Source organism: Plectropomus leopardus, chromosome 7, assembly GCF_026936395.1.
Source record: "Plectropomus leopardus strain MGB_pleo_1.0 chromosome 7, ASM2693639v1, whole genome shotgun sequence".
NCBI lineage: Eukaryota > Metazoa > Chordata > Actinopteri > Perciformes > Serranidae > Plectropomus > Plectropomus leopardus.
In genome coordinates this window covers 32,406,547-32,427,618 of record NC_142182.1, presented here as the reverse complement: position 1 = coordinate 32,427,618, position 21,072 = coordinate 32,406,547, and the positions used below count along the sequence as shown (strand labels likewise).

General features: G+C 39.6%; 1 protein-coding gene across 2 annotated transcripts in view; it reads left to right on the top strand.

Annotated features, from left to right (window-relative positions):
* Positions 1 to 21,072, top strand: part of ddb2 (damage-specific DNA binding protein 2) — a 98,678-nt gene that overhangs the window by 16,544 nt on the left and 61,062 nt on the right. For both annotated transcript variants that reach the window (XM_088080527.1, XM_088080528.1), the window contains one exon: positions 3,532 to 3,675. The gene's annotated coding sequence lies outside the window, so the exon portion shown is untranslated. The remainder of the gene's footprint in view (positions 1 to 3,531; positions 3,676 to 21,072) is intronic.

The following is a 21,072-nucleotide window of genomic DNA, read 5'->3' as shown; positions in this document are numbered from 1 at the left end:
AAATCTGAAAATAAAAGTAACTAAATTAAAAATATTTATATATATGTATATATATATAAAATAATTGAATCAAATAATCCAGAAACAAAATCTGTTTAAAATGTATGGTAGAAAAAAGCATAGTCAATTTATAATTTATAATAAAGTCACTGTAAGTTCAAAATAGCAAATGAAGATTGAAGAGTAAGAAATCTTCCTAGCTCTTCTGTTACTGGACTGCAGTAATTAAAACCTGAAGAAGCACAGGAGGTACAAAAACGAAGAGACAAGTGCTCTGTCCCAAATCAGATACTTTGGTGAGTACACTTACATGTAGTATGCAGTGTACACCCTTTACTTACTTGCGTAGTGTGCACATTTTGACAGGGCAGCATTGTCTCAAATCAAACCCGACCGTTGCACACTTTATGGCTGGCACATTTTGGGAATTTTTACAGCTTGTCAGGCATCTGACCGTAAATCTAAAACTGAAATGTAAAATGCATAAACACTTTATGTAGCTGAAGTCCATGGATGTTGAAGCTTTCGCCACAACACATAAAATGTCAATGGCTGATATTGAAATTTGCCTCTGTTAGCTAGCTTGAAAGCTAATGTTAGCATTCTATTGTACCAAATTATTGCAGAAGTAACCAAATAAACAAACTGATGTCTCTGTCCAAGTAACAGGATAATGGTAGTGAAATATACTCATGTATATTTGTGCAATGTTTTAGTGTTTACAGCGGCAGTCGGTCAACATTTCACAAGTTTGAAATGTGTCTGTGGTCCTGCCCCTCTCGCTACACAGGCAACATGGTGACCATTGAATATAAGAAGAGTACAATGTTTCAGACTCAACTTTTTAACCGTTATGAGTGCACCATCAGAGTACTTACAGTGCACTGCATTTTTCAATACTTCTTGGCGTGAAGGCACATAAAATAACAAATATAACTACAGAAGAATCCAGTATGAGTCAAAGCAAAGTTATTTTGCCATGTTGTGACTTTGAACTTTACTGTAACAAAAATTGTTATGTTGGTATATGTTAGGCTATGTAACATTTCCTAACAAGGTCAAACAAATATGGCCAAATGCATACTTTTAAAACTTCACTAAAAGCCATCTCCACCTATTTATTCACATTGTGACTTAAAAAATGTCAAGTGAGATTGGCACACTCCTACTTAGACTTGAGCTATTCGCTGTGCACAAAAGATTTTAGACATGCACCCCTTTAGGAAAAAAAAATTCAAAGCTTGGTCTATTTTGTTTTTGCATAGGTATGATGTGCTGTTGATGTCTTTTCATGTCTTGTTACTTAGTCATTACATGTACATGTTATGCACCTTCACTTAGTTTTGCTTTTGTGGAAACATTCTCTCTGGTGATTTATCTGTTTTTAACATATGATGTATGATAAATATAATTTGAATTGATTAAGGATATCCCATAATTGCCTCTTAAAATATTTTCTTTCTTTTATTTACATGACTTTCCTTCTGTGAAATGTTTGTCAGTATATAGGGCTAGCTGCTTACATACAAGCTCTAATTTTAATTAGTTTGATTTGATTTTTCGGGGGTATTTTATAAGAGAAATTATGACTTTGCAGGCTATATTTAATAATATAGTTTTACTCTACATTACTGATGAACCAAACCACATGTCCAGATACTTTATTTTTTAATTAGGCTTCGAAAGAGTATCCTCGTCTGCAACTTTTTTCTTTTCTTGTTTCTGGATCTTTGGGATATTTTCTGATTCTGCTCTGTACATGTCATTTATGCATTAAGGTAATTTCCTAAAAGTCTTTGGAATATGTTTGCAACAAGGATGAGAAACATTAGCTAGAATGTTGCTGACTCATGTTGAAATAAGTTGATAAAATGTTTAGGAATATATGAAAATTCACTGTCACAAATTACACATCAAGTCATTTAGTAAGTTTGGATTCATAACAGGGTATGGTAATAAAGAGACAGAGATGTGATGATTTGCCTCGGCGATGAGGCTGTCACCGTCTATAAACAGACCCATAAACATGGAGAGCTGCTGCAGCAGGTCTGTGGAGGACTGTGTCATCAGAACTCTGACAGCATGTTAGAGTCAGCACTGAGGCCAGTCACTGTCTAATGAGATGAGCTCTCACTGCTAATTAACCCATCCATTACTCCTGGTGCTCCATTCATCGCCACGCAGAGCTAAGTGAAAACAGACACAGATAAGGACAACATGAGGTTCAGACCTACTTAATGTCTCTGCAGAGATTCTGAGAATATTTCAAATTAGCTACAAAGAGATTGTTTTGTAACAGATGAGTCATTTCTTGAAGTCAGTTTCGAAGAGGGCTGTACCAACCCAGAATAATGCCAGTCGAATCAGATTTGGCTCGTCAATATGGATATTCAGCGATTTGTTTTGTTTTCCATACAAAGGTGTAAGGTTTAAACGGGCTCCATGGGGCGTTCAGTGTGACAACGACATTCAAGCCACATAATAAACAAGCTAATGGCGCTAATGACGCATTGCAAATGTGCAACACATTTCTTGCAGACACTAGATATCAACAAAAGCCAGAGACTGTAGCCTCCTAACTTGCTGTAAATTGTAAATTCATCACTTCTTCACCTTACAAAATGGTCTCTATCTCTCTCCGTGCTGCTGATTGCATGTCCGCAGTGGCAAAGTGTAGCGTAAAAGTCAAGAGCACTTTAACTCTGCAGCAAAATCGGGAGATCAAAGCGTCCCCAGAGGCACACTGCAAAGAAAAAAAAAAGACTGCTTTATTTGAAGCAAACTCAGTCAACTGAGGGACTGATGATTGGAGTCTCTGACTTTCCAGGGGCAGCCCGAGTTCTTACTTGGCACTAAACAAGTTACGGGTTCTCTCAAATACAAGCATAATTGTATCCAAAACACACGTGAGACACATCATGTTCGATTTACTTAAATCACAGTGGTAGTGTCAGAGAGCTTGTTTGGTATTAGGATGCGTCTTAGGTATTCTGATTGCAACTGGATAGCACTCAATTTAAGTGTGAATGAACAGCAAGACTTACTATGATCTGATCACTCAAAGCTCACCTTGCAAAGGTGGTCTGGGATGCATTTGACCAAATATCTTTTAGTGTAATGTGTAATGATGTGTCCCAGAAAAGTACATAACTGGAAAATAGGTCATGAGTGCAGGACATGGTGTTTTTTTTCATGGTGGACAAGTGAGGGACTCTGACAGCGATATCGCCAGCTGTAGGGACACAACTGCTTACATTATGGCAATATGCTAGTGAGCAGCTATTAACAGTGTGGGCATAAATTTGTGAGGAAAACTTGTTATTTTTTCGCATGCCACCGTGGGGAACAAAGAATCTAAAAATGGAGAAAATTTTTGATAACTTTGAGTAAAAGGCTGAACTAGGGATTTCAACCGTTAACCAGTTAGCAAGTGGTTACTAACCTGTAACTGCCTGTTAACTGGTTAACCGCCAAAACTATTTTTGACCGGTTACACATGTCAGTTCATAGGTTAATTGTGCTTCTCTTCAGTTTACAGCACTGCACCCAACCCGGGTCTGGTAGGAGCTAATGAACTAGTGGAGCGGCTCATTACCGTGAATAACGCTGTGCAGACCCAACAGCATTGGTGTGGAAGGATTGTGCCGCCATCTGGTCTTCCCCCAGCTCGCCCCGGTGAGTAAGCGTGTCAATTATGAGCTGTAAAACCTGCTTTAGCGTTGTTAACTTATCACTATTAGCGCCCTGTTACTACTGTTGTCAGTGTAAGCACAGCTAGTGCTTCTAGCATAGTTAACAGTGCCCGCCACTGGGATGGCATTACCAGCATCGGCGAAGAAGTAGCGCCACTAGCAAGCTAACCTTAGCTGCCATCTGACCAGGGTGGAGACAGTAGGTCGGGCAGTGGGCATGTTTCATGTTTCTTGTATCTAACCTTGTACTATGATAGTTCGCATTGTCCCTCAAATAGATTAACTAACTCACTAAATAACTAACAAACAAAGTAAATAAATAAATAATGATGCAGCTGGTTATCTCTCAGCAAAGCCAACAGAAAACAAAATAGAAGTGAAGATATTTCCATCATAAAACATCAAATATTTACCACCTCTAAACAGATAGTATTTCACATCCTTTTTTCGCTCAAAAATTAAGTTAGTTAGTCACCGATTCTGGAGAGTTATACTTTTGAAAGTAAAATGAACCAAAACCGACACCCCTGATCAAAACACCCATTTACAGACTCTACAAACTCAAAGTCATATAGTTCTTCCAAAACATATCGCGCATTTTCGCAAAAAAAACCCTCTGCTATTAACAGTTCTGTAGAGCACCTAATCAATGGAATAAATGACTTAAAACGCATGTGCTTGCACACGTGCGCTTCTTGTTTTCAAAAGTGTTTTTTTTTTTTTTTTCATCATTTCAAGTTGACACAGGGTAATAATGTGTATATACATCATTATTTTGTGGATAAAGCATTCCTGTAGTGGTAACAATATCACATACAGGCAGTGTTTTTACATACTATCTATAATGTGATCCAGTACAGCAGCCCTGCAGTGATAATTTCAAATGTTGGTTCTGGTCTGTGGAAAAGAAAGTGTAACTCTGTTTGCATGTTGAGATGGAAATTTGACAGTCAAGTGGTCATTGGAGGCACATTCTTGCTGTGTTGTGTGGACTGCAGTCTGCCTTAGGGTGATCTTAACACTGTGCCTGCAGAGGGCCAAACATTTGATGCTTTACCCTCATAACGTCAGTTTATTTACACAGCTTCCTCTGGTCATTTGCATTGATGTGGACAGTAAATCACTTTGTCTTGCTGCATATGAGAAGCAGTGACTGGACTGACCTTGTGTTCGCTCAGGCTAATCTGTTTTAGAGCTTTGACTTTCACTCAATAATCCAGTTAGTTAAACCTGACACCTGGGTTTTATCCTCACCTGTGAACTCTCTGTGTTTTGTCTCTCCGCAACCTTGTCCCGTCTACTGAGCCCACTCACAGCCTTCATGTTGCCCTGAAAGACAAACACCTGCATGTTTTCAGATCCTGAGCAGCGGATATTCTATTGTGTGCAGGTTAGAAACAATAATGATATGACTGTTAACACCAGTGTCAGCATGGCCAATGACTGTGAAAGCTCATGTTCAACATGTTGAACATGTTGATTAGTCCACACAAATGACTCATTTACTGTAAACATTAAGATTAAAAGTGACAGAGACATTCAATCATTCATAGAAACCAGAATTTCCTAACAGTCTGAGTTCAGTTCATACGAATTGTTTAATAGTAAAGTTGATGGCTGGTAGGTTGTGTGTTATTGAACCGCTTAATAATAGCATTCACAGTGTAGTAGCAAAATGCAGCAAAACATCAATTATTCTGCAGATAACTGGATTAAGTTTAATGCCAGGGTTTGACAAGTTTGCAAAAAAAAGAAATTTCACTTCTTGGAATATCTGCACCTGGAAACTAGAACTGAGTTATGTTTCAGAAAGGATTGTGGTTATTGCAGATAAAATAAGGTTGCAGTTAGGCTCCAAAAAGACTTAGTTGTGCTTGGGGAAAGATTGTGGTTGTAGTAACTGTGACAGGAGGCAAACTACAATACATATAGTGCACACTACTTCATGCACTGGCAGTAAATGTTGGCATTGGTGTTGTGAGGTGCAGAATCATCCAACATTTAAGTTGTTCTTAGGGACTCTAGCCTGAATGGTGTTGGCTTTTCTGGTTCTATCTGCATGTCATCGGTATCTCCCGATATTGGCTTTAAAATGAAAAACTTTGTCAATAATATATATAGATAGGTAGATATAGATAGATAATAGATAGATAGGTAGGTAGGTAGGTAGGTAGGTAGGTAGGAAGCTTTGCCCTGGTTTCCTCGTCAAAAAGCCTATGGGATTTTTCCATTTGATTTTGGATCATTGCAGAAAATAAGCTCTGTGGTAAACAAACATTTATGATACTTACATCTTTTGTTCAGTAAGATAATCTTCACAAATGAACACCACTCTCAGGATTTTTAAAGCCTAAATGCAATCGCCGAAAGTATAAAGCTAAAGTTGGGCTATAACGAGCTACACTACAGTCGCGTCATTACCAGTGGAGTATTTGTAGACGTATTTAATAGCGTAGAACAAAACTTGAAAGTCTCCTAAGCTTGTGTTAACCACAAACTTTATTTAAGGCTTCTAACCAAAAACCTATTAAAAAAACCCATAGACTTTGAGATTAGAGAACCAGAGGTGCTAAAATACTAATTCATATCCAGGTCAGGGTCTTTCTGTTGGCCTGCAGCTTCTACTATAGTCATATTTTAACAACCATCTTTTTTAACATTGAGCACAAAATTATGTAATTTGTCAAAAAATATTTTGCGAACAGTGGCTAATTAAGACTGTCAGGAAATGACTCAAAAAAAATATGAAATACCACAAAAAATGCCAAAAAACACTGGAGGGGGCTTTAACAAAAGCCTTGCTGCCTCACCACATTAAATTCAGTTAACCCAGCTATCTTAATCAAATCATGGTTACTCTCACCATCACCTTCTCTCATGCTAATTGGATTACAGTATTAAAGTGCATGTTAACTAACTGAATGATGCAATGTCTCCTTTGGGCCAAATTAAACGGCACAGCGGTTTAAATTTAAGACACCGCATGGAACAGTTAAGTCAGTGAAGCAGTCTGAGGGAGACCCAAACTAAAGGTAAAAATATAATGACCTACTGCTGGAAACCTGTTACTGTTAGTGTCTGTTAGCCACATACATTATTCACTTCTTGTAGTTTTCTGTATCTTTTTTTTCAGTTTGTGTAACAATACATGGCTCTGCAGTGAGGGACACAGATGAACAGCATTAGTGCCCTTGTATGAGAATTAGTTTGTGCCCTTCTGCTTGTATTTGATTCTGGTTTATTGCATTGATGGCAGCTTTCAATTTCCCCCAGTTCCCTTTGGTTTCAGAACTAAGCTGCGTAAAAAAGGATTAAGATTATGCTTTGAACGAGTCATCACTTTAAACTACAGATGGAGTTTACAGTTCAAAAGGGATTATAAATATTAAAGAGGGCATTTTTTTTTCTTTTCAAATGATTGGGTTTTGCTCCAGTGCATTGCTGAATCACACAGCATACACAAATTCAAAGGATTAAGCAAACATAAATCTTCAAGGTCTCTCTTATGACTAGGTCTGCATTTGAATTACCTCGGAATAATATCCAATTAAATAATTCATTGTTCCTAAGACAAACAGGCCTGTCACAGAGGCTGAGTGAAAGCAGCGGAGGTGAAGTCCACAGATAATCGGTTTGCTTTGATTTGCAGAGGGCTTCATGTGATCAAACAGCTCAGGAGCTTTTTTACTCTTTTTTGGAGTTTTGAAAGACGGCACAACTGTTGAGCCTCAAAAGCCTAGTTTCCTCAAACAGTACACTTTACATTTCTGATCACTCATCACTGTGGGAGAAAATTTAATGGTATTTTATTGATTGCTCCTGAAATTAACAAGATATACTGTTGTCTTAACTAAAGTATTAGTAGTATCAAGCAAAACAAGAGCAAAGTGCACAGTTAGATATTTTTCTTTCTCTTAAACACTGTAAAAAATCAGACATTTTCAGAAACTTGTTTTGAAAGTTTAAGAGAAAGCTATAAATTAGGGACATTTAAATTGACAGTTAGCCCCACAACCAAAAATACATCCATTTCCTCTTACCTGTAGAGCTGTTCAGGATCAGTCTGTATCAGTCTAGACTGTTTTGGTGTGAGTTACCAAGTGTTAGAGATATCAGCCTCAGAGATGTCTGCCTTCTCTCCAGTATAATGGAACTAGATGGCACTCGGCTTGTGGTGCTCAAAGAGCCAAAAAAACACATTTGAAAAAATAATTCACAGATCTTATTGTGAACAGTTTCAGTAGGAACTTATCTTTCTAACTGAACTACACCTGCCAAATATAGCAGTACTCAGAAGGAAGCATGCATCTACTCATTGACAAGAAGCCCATGCTTGTGACAGCGTGAGATGCAAACATTAATGGCGTCCTCCTCAGCTGAGCTGTAATGTTAGCTAGCTCAATGGTGCTAGGTGAGCTAGCAGTAGATGCAAGCTTCCCTAATTTCTTTTTTTTTTTTTTTTTGAGGGCCATAAGCAGATTGCCATGTAGTTCCATTATATTGGGGAAAAGGCAGACATCTCTACCACTGATATGTCACACTCAGCAACTCACACCAAAACTATATAGACTCATAAATAGCTCTACAGTTAAGAGGAAAAATATGTATTTTTGATTTGCGGCTTATCTGTTGATTTAATTTGACAAGACCATGTACCTTCTCCATGGCAGACATTTTGACATTTTGTAAATTGAAAAGCAGCGGCGTGATAAATAATATTAATCAGTGACTCCACTTGCATAACCAATAGCCCCATCGTGTAGCGCCTAACTAAAACCCTAGGTTATCTTTTTAAATTTCAGTTTTTGTTCGGATTAAAGAAATGACCAATACATCTAATTAATAAGCCTTAGAGGTGCTGGCTTGTGTATTTTTTAGCTTTGGATAGAGCCCTGCTGGCATGATTCGATGTGGGATCGTGGCCTCAGATGTATTTAAACCATACTAAATCACTAAAACTGTTTCACAGTGAAGGCCTAAACTGTAAAAAGTGTAAAGTGTAACAGAGATACAGGCCATCATGGAATAGAAACCTCATATCTCAAATCTGTTTGGGAGCAAATTACTGGCTGGGTCGATGACCAGTAAGCACATGAATGGATCAATATCTTCACTCTGAGGGAACAATCTTCACTTATAATGACAATGTATTGACTTTTTAATAACCGCTCATGTTTCAGCAGTGCTAATCATTTTGCTTCCCCTGAAAATGGATCTCTAACTCTCTCCTTGTGTGTGTGTGTGTGTGTGTGTGTGTGTGTGTCTGTCTGTGTGTGTGTGTGTGTGTGTGTGTGTGTGTGTGTGTGTTTGTTTGTTTCATGCATACATAACTGGCTGCATGTAGCATGTGTGTGCAGTGCGTGGCATCTGTCTGAGGTTGAATAGATAAGTATGTGTGTGAGCGTGTGTCTCAACATGTGTCCCATTTATGGAATTAAGTCTAACGTGAGACGACTAATTGCCCCAGTCTAGCTGTCAAACATCTCACCAGCTGCTGAAATTAAAACAGTTTTTTTTTTTTTTGAACACCTGTAAAACGAGATGTCTCTGGTAATTGAGAGCCACTTGACAGGTCACTTTGACTGTCCAGGTATTATGATCCTTGAACCGCCGGCCCGGCTGCTCACTGGTCTTGAGCTGCAGGTTTTGAGGTACAGTGGCTAACATGAGCCATCCTGTTCTGACAGACTGCCCCCTATAAATAAATGATGGACTGTGTGTGCAACGGTCAATGACTGAAATAGCAGCACTGCTGACGTGCTACTGCTTTCATCTCCCTTTTTTCAACAGCTGGGAGGCGCAGGCTGCTCACACAGTTTCACTTAAACAAGATCTTTTGCTTAAAGTTTATACAACAGGCAACATAACAGTGTGAACAAGACAGAGGATGTATGATGTATGTCCTGAAATCAAAGTGTAAGGTATTTTTTTAACGTTTGTGTTACCCTAGGTATTATATATCTTTATATGTTAAAAAAAATCCTCTATTTTTTAGGCATGGCATCTTTTTTTTCAGCAGAAATTCATCTGTAGGTCATTATCATCCATGCTAACAGCATTGCTCCAGGGCTGAGAATGCCCCGTCAGTCAGCTGGACGATTGCTCCAACACTTTGGCTCAGACTGATGTATCTAAAAATCAACAAGATAGATTGACATTGCATTTTGCAACAGTCCCCAAAGGGGCAATCCTAATGACTTTGATGATCCTCTGACTTTTTCTCTCGTGCCTTCATGAGGTCAAACTTTGTGGATTTGAGTAAAATGTCACAACAACGATCAGATGGATCGATTTGAAATTTGGTACACACATTCATGCTCCTCTCATGATGAATTGCAAAAACTTTTTTTGATTCCTTCACTTTAAACTTGTGCCATCATCTGGTCAAGATTTAAATCTTTCCAAATATCGAAGGATTTTTCAGTTAGCCTCAGCTGTAGTTTGTTTAGTGTCAGCATGCTGGCATGCTAAGCTAAGATGGTGAATGTGTTCACCCTATGAAACCTTTACACCGTAAACGTTTAAACCTTCAAAACCTAAGCAAAATTACAAGAAATTAGTAGACTTTGAAAATTACTTTTTAAAAAAAGGGCTTAATTTAAGGGAAAAATGTCCAGAGAAGTTGTTTCTATTTATCAAAATTATATATTTAAAATTAATTTACAGAGTTATTCTAATTTTTAAGCAGCCTTTTCTTTTTGTTTTCTTGTAACTTTTAACTAATTTCTTGTTTTTGATCATTTTTTCTTAAGTTGCTCATTGACTTTTTTCAACATTTTTGAAAGAAATCAAGCCAATTTGCTCAGTCTTCAAAGGGTTAAACAACATCGGAATGTTTACATTGTAATTATGAGCAAGTTAGCACGTTAGCATGTTGATGTTACACATGACGCATGCTGGCTTTTAATAGCAAATTTATTATACATGTATTATGGGCATCCTCATGTTTTTGTTCAGCTCCCCTAAATATCCACCATGTGTTGTTTTTACATGTTTGAAAATGTTACTCTTGTGCTGATGTGTGGCACATTCTTGTTACAAAAAGTACATATTCCTGTATTTTTTATCTATAGATCATAAATCGCACCACACCACGCTACGTTTACTCTCAGCCAATCTGTCATATGTTTGATGCAGAAGTGTGTGGCAGTGAGCAGCTGCATACTAGATTTCACATAGGTTTCCACAGTCATGTGACACAGATCAGCTTAGTATGTCCGGGCTGTTTTGGTCCAACATTTATATTATTGATATTTTTGAAAGGAATCAATATCAAGTGAGTAGCGTGTGAGTATCGAAATAATGATCTCGCAACATTGATCTTCCCATCCCTGTTTCTTAGTGCATAGCTTTGACTTTGGCCTTAATAAATCTGTAGAAAAGTTTCAGTATGCACTATGTAGATAAATAAACTTTGCACACAGATTTGATTTTTATTATCAGAATCACTGCACCAGTTGACAGAGGTGAAGGCTGATTTTTTTCTACAAACTTTCAAACATGCTATAATTACAATTCTGCACATAGTGACTTCGGATTTCTTATTTATTGAAAGGTCAGAACCTGCATTTGTTATTTTGGGATCTTTTTGTGGGTGTTTACATTTTATATCTATAGTTCATGAACATATCTGTTATTGAGATGTGACTTCATTATGTAGCCATGGGAAGAGAGATGGAAGGAAAGAGAAATTACTAGATTGCATAAATTCCTTGCAGTGTTTACCTTAAAATTGAGGGAGGAGAGTTTGTGTCCTGAGGCAGTGGCGGTGGCGGTGTATTTGCATGAAAAGCAAATAATTAAATATTTGAATGAGGTACACTTGCAATGCTGCTACATTAGTTAGCTGTAAGAGCCCTCCTCCTGTCACTTACACTGTTACCTTGGTCTTGAAGGTTGGCGCTATGATAGCAGAGCAGAATTCATATAAGTTTGAGTCCTCTGATTTTAATGTGACAACAACTAAGCAGGCATTTGGCTGTGAAGCTCTGAAATTTCTAGACATATAAACTAAATATTGGCATAAAAAGATTTCGAAATAGCTGCCTAATCTCACTTGCAAATTTGGAGAGTGCTTTTTTCCTAAACGTTTTCCCTCTGAAAACCTGAAATTATTCCCTCTCTGTGCACACGCAGAAAGCATACAACCTTTTGGAGTATAAAGGTGTTATACCACTCTCCATATTATCTTTTAAATGTAACCTGAGTGACAGATGGATTTGTACGTATAGGAGAAAAAGCAAATATAACCCGGAGTGCAATTTCCCTTTCCCACTTGTGTCTACCTCATTGCAGTATTCAGAGAGAGGAGAGGAGCGAGAGGCCCTGTGTTAAGTGTCTTATTAGTGGGAAATGACTGCAGTGTCAGACGAGCCCAAGCTGTCACAGTGCAGCCGTCATTAGAATAAGCATGAGAAGCTCTTGTCGTGGATAGAATCACATTTTAATCCCCACCACATTATTACTGTGGTGAGGAAGGTCAGCACTCAGGCACATTTAAGCAGGAATAAACCCCCTTGAGAGCTTATGATAATGTCTTCCCTCAATGGGAAATATTGGTCATATTTTAGTTTCAAGCTTTTTGTAGAATACGGCACGGCTAATGAAGAGCCTAATGTAATGCAGCTGTGCGGGCCGCCATGGTAACCATGAATAATTCAGCCTACTTGTTCTTTGGTTTCCTGGTCTCAGGAGGGTTCTGCCTATATTGTCCATTATGACAGGCCATTATCCAGCCTTCAGCCTGCTAGCTCTCAGATGGTGCGCAGAGCCCATTTGTTACCCCTCTTGCCCCTGGTAACCTTCAACCAGCTGGAGAGAATGATTGAGACTATACTGTTATATAAACATGAGAGCAAGAGGTGGAAGAGGCAAGAAAACCAAGAGACCCCTCCACACCAGGGAATTCAAGGAGGCCCTTCCATTTCATTACAAGTGCATATTACATCTGCCTCCAAAGCCATCAGTTACTCTTTGAATACAAATTGCACCAACAGACCACTGTGATGTATTAATGTGCTTTGTGCATGTCCTGTTTTGAGGAGTGGTGGAAGACGTATTCAAATGTGTTACATAAGTAAAAGTAGCAATACCCCGGTGTAAATATACTCACTACAAGGGAAAGTCCTGTATTTAAAATATAACTTCAATATGTATATTCAGAAAAAAATGTTATTAAAGGCACACTATGCGGGATTGTCCGTTACTGTTTGGAAACACACTTGCCAAGTGAAAGTAAAAGCCAACCCAGATTAACAATTGTTTGGCATTTTTCCTTGCTATATTTGCATTTTTTCAGCACTGTGTCTTTTGGGTGCCTGCTGCTTATGGGCACATAGTGGCTACGTTTTCAAAAAGTCCAGACCTAGGGCTGATTAATTTCTAATCGAGATGAAACTATTTTGTGCCGCATGACAAGATAACCAATGTCTTGTTATGTCTTTTATTTTGTAAATCAAGTGCACCCCTTCCCAGCAGATGTGCTTGGCCCCTCCCCCTAAAGTCCAAAGAGAGGTTTCAGCAGTGTTGCCAACTTGGTGACTTGACTTGTTGCTATATTTAGCAACTGTCTGGGGAAGCAAGAAGTGCAAAAAAGTGTACTATATTGTATGCACCAGGTGAGCGGCGGGGAGGGACTTAGACTTAGACTTAGACTTAGACACGTTTATTTATCCCACTTGTGGGAAATTAACTTGTCACAGCAGCCGTGTGTACAGAAAAAAATATATAAAAATATCAATATATACAAAATATAAAATATAAAATATACAATAGTGCAAAAATAGGCATGTATCAAGGAAAACAAAAAAATGTACAGGTTGTAAATACAGAAGTCAGAGAATGCAACTTTTGATTGTGGTGAGTCCAGGTTAATGTTGGCTCAGGCTGGTGTTGTATAGCCTGATGGCCGATGGAAGGAAGGACCTGCGGTAGCGTTCCTTCCTGCAACGCTGGTAACGCAGTCTGCTGCTGAAGGAGCTGCACAGGTCTCCCACAGTCTCATGAAGGGGGTGAGAGGGGTTGTCCATGACGGATGTCAGCTTGGACAACAGCCTCCTCTCACCCACCTCCTCGATGGAGTCCAGGGGACAGTCCAAGACTGAGCCGGCCCTCCTGACCAGCTTGTTCAGCCTCTTCCTGTCCCGCTCTGTGCTTCCACTGCCCCAGCAGACCACAGCATAGGAGATGGCTGATGCCACCACCGAGTCATAAAATGTCCTTAACAGAGTCCTGCTCACACCGAAGGACCTCAGTCTCCTCAACAGGTGGAGACGACTCTGGCCCTTCCTGTACAGGACATCTGACTTGTGTGCCCAGTCCAGTTTGTTGTTGAGGTGAATACCCAGGTACCTGTACTTCTCCACGATCTCTATGTCCAGGCCCTGGATGTTCACCGGTGCAGGCTGAGGTGGTTTCCTCGTGAAGTCAATCACCACCTCGTTTGTCTTGCAGGCGTTGATGCTCAGGTGGTTCCGTTCGCACCAGCAGACAAAGGAGGTGATGACCTCCCTGTACAGCTCGTCCCCCTCTGACACACATCCAACGATGGCTGTGTCATCGGAGAACTTCTGGATGTGGCAGCTGTCAGTGTTGTGGGTGAAGTCTGATGTGTACAGTGTAAACAGGAACGGGGAGAGCACTGTACCCTGTGGAGCCCCCGTGCTGCAGACTACCACATTCGACACACAGTCGCTGAGCCTCACATACTGCGGTCTGTTGGTGAGGTAGTCGATGGTCCATGCAGCCAGGTGACGGTCGATCCTGGCAGAGGGAGCAGAGACTTTAGGGAGGACGCCACATATCAGTGTAGTGCTACAGAGATACCCCTGCCTAAAAATTATGTGACAGGAAATGCTTGTTTGGTACAGATTCCAGCAAAAATCACATCATCATTATATTTATAATTTTTCTGTGAAGATAAAATACAAAAAATACCATTCATGCTAAAATCGCAACTCATATCACAATCACAAAAACTGTCAAAACAGACGAAAACAGTTGCAATATGATTTTATTTTATTTTTTTGCATATTGTGAATATCTGATTGGAGGCAGTCAGAAGCTCTTTGACCCGATTCCGGAGCTTGTCCAGCTCAGGCTTGACTCAGCACAACTGGTTATGGAAACGCAAGTCAACATGGTGGGCTTCGACTCAGTGCTGCAAAAAGTGTAGCTGAAAAAAGCCTTTAAGAATGCATGGGAAAAAATAACAATATATCTGGTTCTGCTGCTCAATTCTGACAATGGAAATCCTCCTAAATATGTAAATAAACAAATAAATAAATAACTAGATAGATTGAATGATAATAGCAATAATAAAAGATAACTCGGTAAAATACTCAAAATATAAACAAGAGGTGAATGACAGGATAACAGCGCAAAGTAAAATAATAAATAAATATGCTGAAAATAATAAAAAAATAAAGGAAGTAGTAAAATTGTGAAACAGACTAAAATGTATATATAGATAAATAAAATTCAATTAAAAGCCAAACCAAAAATACCCCAGTCAGGTAAATACTACAAGGAAGTACGAGTATGTTGAAACGGTGCTAACGTGCAGTACTTACTTTCTTTGCTAATGCCACTGGGGTGGAGCTGTTTCCTCGTTACAGTCTCACCGGCATTTAATTCATGTGGAATATCAATGATCGAATCACTTCGTATGGATTAGAGTAAAGAAGGAGCAAAGAATAAATTCGAGAGTCTAAAAGGAAATTAGTCATGTGATTGTATTTGGTCTGGAATGTATTCGCTATTGGAGCGGCCAGTAGAGGAGGTGTGATGCATTTGATCCAGTCATTAAGACGGGCAGGGTGCTCTGCGCCCTGGTACCTCGGCCATTTCAAATCAATGCCTGTGGCGGGTCTTAAATCAATGAGCGTGTTGCATCTCTGAGACTCATCAGTGGGCAGTCCCCAGAGAGCTGAGATAGAAAGGAGGAAGGAGAGGGAGACAGACATTGAGAAAGAGGAGGGAGGGAGGGTGTACACTCTTAGCTACTGACCTCCGTAATTACCCTGTGCTACTGCCTGAATCCAAATGTGATCCGATTGAGATAATTGCCTATTGGAAACACCATTGAACCTCTCTCCAGTCACAGCTCTCACCGCTCTCTGCCTGGACAATCCTGGACCTCTGTCATGCTGTGTCCGAGCTGCCGCTGTGCTTAGGCTTGATATTTAGCAGAGGAGTAAATTGAGACTGATGTTTGTGTTCTTGTGATTCCAGCCCAGCCATTGTCCCAAGGGCAGGGCAGTGTAATCAGGGCCGTGATAGCATCTCCGGGGGGGGGGCAGGGCCTGTGGGCTGATCCAGAGGGCAGATATATTTATCTAGGTAATGAGAGCCCAAACACTGTGGCTCTGTGGGGAGGGCCGGGGACATGGCCTAGCGCGCTGAGAGACCCGCCAATGCCATGGCGGCGCGGTCCCCGTGCTGCTCATTAAACTTCCATCAGCGTGTGGTCACCATGTTCCTGCCAGGCCTCCAAAGTGCCCGTTATTAATTCATGAAAGCACACTGCACATGTGATTGAGTCTGGCGAGCAGTGAAGCATTGAGGCACGAGAAATGGGGGAAATATTGTCTGTGTCTGAACACCCAACCCTCCACCAAACCCCTCCCACGCTTTCCCTCTGGCAGTGTGCCCTTGAAAAAAAAAGAAAAAAAAAATCGGAGACAGAGACACAGATACACTATGTTGTGAAACATTAATAGCCACTGCTGCAGTTTGCCTACAGCTGGAAAGAGAGCAATGCAGGTCATAGGAGTGTGTGTTTGTGGGGGTGTGTGGGCTACATTTGTGAACGTATATGCGTCAGGGTGTGCACGCATGTTTGAGCCCATTTGCTTTAGTGTTTTATGAATGCGGAGGAGGATGGTTGTGTATTGTCGAGACGCTGTGTGTGAATATATTACCGACAAACGCAGTGTTGTTTCGGGACGGGATGCTTGTATATATGGCGAGCCAGCCGCTTTTATCTTCGCTCGGCAGACGTGCTCTCTAAAGCTTGTGTTGGGAGGGCCGCCTTTAAAAAGGAGACAGTAAATTGGCCTGGATATGGATTGTTGCAATTGAATTTAAAACATTAGCTCCAGGATAATAAGGGTTGCTATAGAGAAAATCTAGGAAATGCATTTGGTCGTTAGAGCATGGAGGGATGGGACTAATGGCGCATGGGGGTGGGCTGGGGGTGGAGGCAAAAAAAAAAAACAAAAAACGATGAAAACCATTTTTAGGATGAATGGGTTATTTCAGGGAGAGAGCGAGCAAAGAGAGGGAGGGAGAGGAAGTGGAATAGAAAAGGGGAGACGAGGGAGACGGCAAGAGAGGGGGGTGCTACATGATTTCAAATTAACCATTATTGTAGGCTGTGACATGTATTATGTCTCCCGAGGCTCCGAATCTTGAGCTCATTTTCACGGAGAAGAGGGGAATAAGAGTCCACTGTCACAGTTTGAACGTGTACAGCTGGCTTGAGCTCCTCATCTTACGGCCAATTATAACTCCTCTCCTTCCAAATCCTCACCCCGGCTCTCCAAGGCAAATCTCGCCATGCATAGCTTATTGTTAGCCTCACTTGCTGTCCAATTAACAGAATGTTCCTCTCACTTCCTCCCCTCCCCCCTGCCATAAAAAAATAAGACACCGACTAGTCAAACTGTGTTAAGCTGCAGCACTCTTTCTCACTGTAATGATAGGATAATAGCAGTGGGAATATTTAGATGTTATTATGTCTATGCAAGGAATAAAGCATTATAATCATTTCTCGATACAGACATTTTGTTGCTATCATGAGTGGGAAGTTATAAGCACCATTCATTTTCTGTTAGCATCATAACTAAAACAGCAGATCAGGGATTCTATAATGTATCCATACCTTGCATCAACAGAGGCGGCATGTAAATGGAAATAGCATCTTAATCACTTTTGTACGACTTCTCATAAATCAACAGTTCATATCGTCTTTTTTTTTCTGACAGTAATTGAGCTGTTCTCGGCAGTATGAGCCCTAAGTTATGTATCTGCTCGAGCTCATCTCATAATTGGCGTTGGGAGAGACCGAAGATTAGCGAGAAAATGAAATTGACCTTGTCCTAGCCTGTGAGGAAGACAAAAAGTACCTCTGCGTCAGCCCACCTTACATGGCTAGTCATGAAGAAAAGACAAAGTGGCAACTGTCGAGAGAGAGAGGAAGTCTCACCGCATTGTTAGCTTGTGTTTAAATGTGAAAGGCAGCAGTAATAACGCACTGCTGTCCAGCCCAGGAGCATCTCTGTCAGATTTCATCAGAGCGTAATTAATAGCAGAGGGCTGAAAAAGCTCTTCTAGTATTAATAGCCGTGCTAAACTGCTGTGTTTATGATATCATTAGGCCAGTATGTGGTGTCATTATCAGATGGGTGGAAAATGTAGCAAAGATACGGAGAGGTTTAAGGCCAGTGTGAAAAAAGCTATACTTATAACATGAATTGCAATACAGAGATAATGAGCTATTCTTAGTTGTTTTTGTCTGTGATATTAATAACATTGTTGTTTTCTGGTTTATGCAAGGACATCAGCACCATAGATCTTGACTCCTTGCTTTCTTCTCTGTTTATTTTTGACATGAATCCCCCCACCCTTTTTTTTATTTGGTCCTTTTCCTTGTCCTCTTATAGGTTAAATATGCTAGAAATTAGGCGGGTTTCCATTAAAGATTTGCGTAAAACGTTGTGAGATCACTGATTTTCCGTTAATGTTATGTGAATTCTCCTCTCGCGATAACATTCTAGGAAGCATTGCGATAGATTTTGAAAACATTAGCAGGTTTATTTTTGTTGCAGCCACCACATAGCATTCTTTTCCTCCAATCAAAGGCAATGTAGGTGTGTTACGCGAGCAATAATGGGAAGCTAAGCAGCCACGTATGAGGGATTTCTGGATGTGACAGTCCACGATTTCACAGAGGAATTGTGGATTCAAAACTTTTGGATGATCCGCTCAACTCTTGAGTTACACTATATAATAACACCTCTTGTAGCACCTGCTGCATCATGCCCGAGGGGGCCAGTTCATACCAACAAGTGCATAGCCAAAGCATCATGTGACCTATAGAAGGGAAAAAAGAGTCTCCATTGCAGTTTTGTGAATTATGGCTTTTTCGAATCTTCTGAAATCCCACCTCATGCGAGCATAACGATTTTGCGATAAATATGAGGGTCTTTCTCTTAGAAAAATTTTCTTTAGGTGTTTTTTATATTTGCAATTTTCAATTTAAATTTGTGCAGTTTAAGGGTTAACGGAAACCCGCGTATTGATACAACATTAAAGCCAAAACCATGTGAGTCCAGTGACTGGACGGCCATTTCTCGTATTTTATGGCTCACATGTCCTACAAATGTGGAAAAAAAATGTCAGGGCAGATATTTATTGTAGAACAAGGGTCATGGTTATGTGAGTTCATACTTGGAATTTCCAATGGTGATCATAAATTTTACAGCAACAGTCACCTGGATATTATGGGTTTATAATCATAGATCAAAAGGCCCTCTGTCCACACAGAGCCATGACACAGGAATTGTAGCGATCATGTCAGTTCACCTACAAATGTGTTTTTATTTTACTAGGGCTGTCCTGAATATCGCTTTTTTTGGGCATTGAAGCTTCAGTAAGAAACATCAAATAAATCAAAGCTTCTTTTCAAGTGATGCACCTGAGATAATGTCACAATTAGTCTCTTTGTTAGCATGCAGGTCACAGTAACATTAGCCACAATAGCTATAAAAATAGCAAGAGGGCTATAAGATCAGATGTTAAGATTAGATAAAATAATCCTTTATTAGTCCCACAATGGGGAAATTGCCACTATTACAGCAGCACAGGGATATCAAGGCAAGATATGTGTAAGACAGATAGAGCAAAATGAACAATATAAATACTACAAGTAGTACAAGATGCACAACTAGAAATAGAAAAAAAGAGCAAAAAGAGCAATATGAATAGTAAAAAACATAAAATATAAACTATATATATATATATACACCAATTGCATAGGGAAAATAATTATATAAATAAATTATTTGCAGTGCTGGTTTTACAGTCTGATACAGGGTACAAAGTAGATGCTGTTCCTTACAGGTTTTAGGTGATTTGCCGAATTCCTTGTAGATTTGAGATAGGCCAGTTTCCTTTGACATTGACTTAAACTTTTTAAACTTTTTCAAATGCTTGACATCTTGATAGCGTGTCTCTGATCCTATATTCAAGCTGTCTAGTTTCAGTAGTGCAGGACTGCTGGTGACTGATGTTAGATGAGAATGAGTCACAAAACTATCACTAAGTTTAAATGTCCTTGTCTGAGAATAACTAAGAATGATTAATATTGATGCAAACTGAATAATGTTGGATTACTATTTCTTAAATCATGGGCTATATGGGAATTTTACTGTGATGCGTAGGCTATCTTTTTTTTTTTTTTCTAAACAGAACATTTGAATACTGATTTGGAAATTAGTTACAATGGCAATGATTGAAGCTTTGAAGTTTCAAAGCACTCAGCACAGCCCTATGCATTCGGTCCTTATATTGTCAAACCTATCTCCCCAAAAAAATCCAGAGTTAATAAATGAATGCCAAAGGTTCCACAAGGTAAAATTGATAAATGTTTGATTTTTTGGTTAATGTGAGTGTAAAACACTTGTTCGGGGATCACAAATATCTCAAAGTCCTTGACCGCATGCAGTACAGAGTAAACTTCATGTTAAGCATTTTTCAGTCTCATTAACTGGGGATTTTACAGATTAACACCCTTTCCACAATTATTGACCTTATTGTTGCAGTATTGTTTTGAAGCTCGTTCAAATCATCGCGATGTTGCTATACTTTAAACGTCAGATCCCTCTAGTGTAGAGAGTGATCATAGTTTTACATTTTACCCATGCAGTGTTAAGCAGTATCATAAAAAAAACTGTAATTCGGCCTAGATTACAAGCCTACTTTAACTTAGGTTATAGCTCTTCTTCAGTAACAGTCACTTGAAGCAGTTCAAGTAATCCAGTCACAGTTTTAGCAGTTATCGTTAAGGCTATATATGTTGGCCCAAAACAAAAGAAACCAAGAAAAGGTGCATGTAATCTATCGCAGTGGATGCCATCCTCAGGGACCTACACAAGTGGTTGTGAGAGGAATCTATGACATGACAAGATAATTACCAGCTCAGTAGCTAGCTTTGACGGTCAGTCGCACTTCCAAATAAGGTCATAAGCCAGGGGACAGCTGATTAACTGTTCATGCCAAATGGCTTAAATGTAGTGGATGCATGCATATATGTGGTTGCAGCTATTGCCAATTTGCGTTGACTTTCTTGTAGAATACTGTATAACCTTATCTCTCTCGC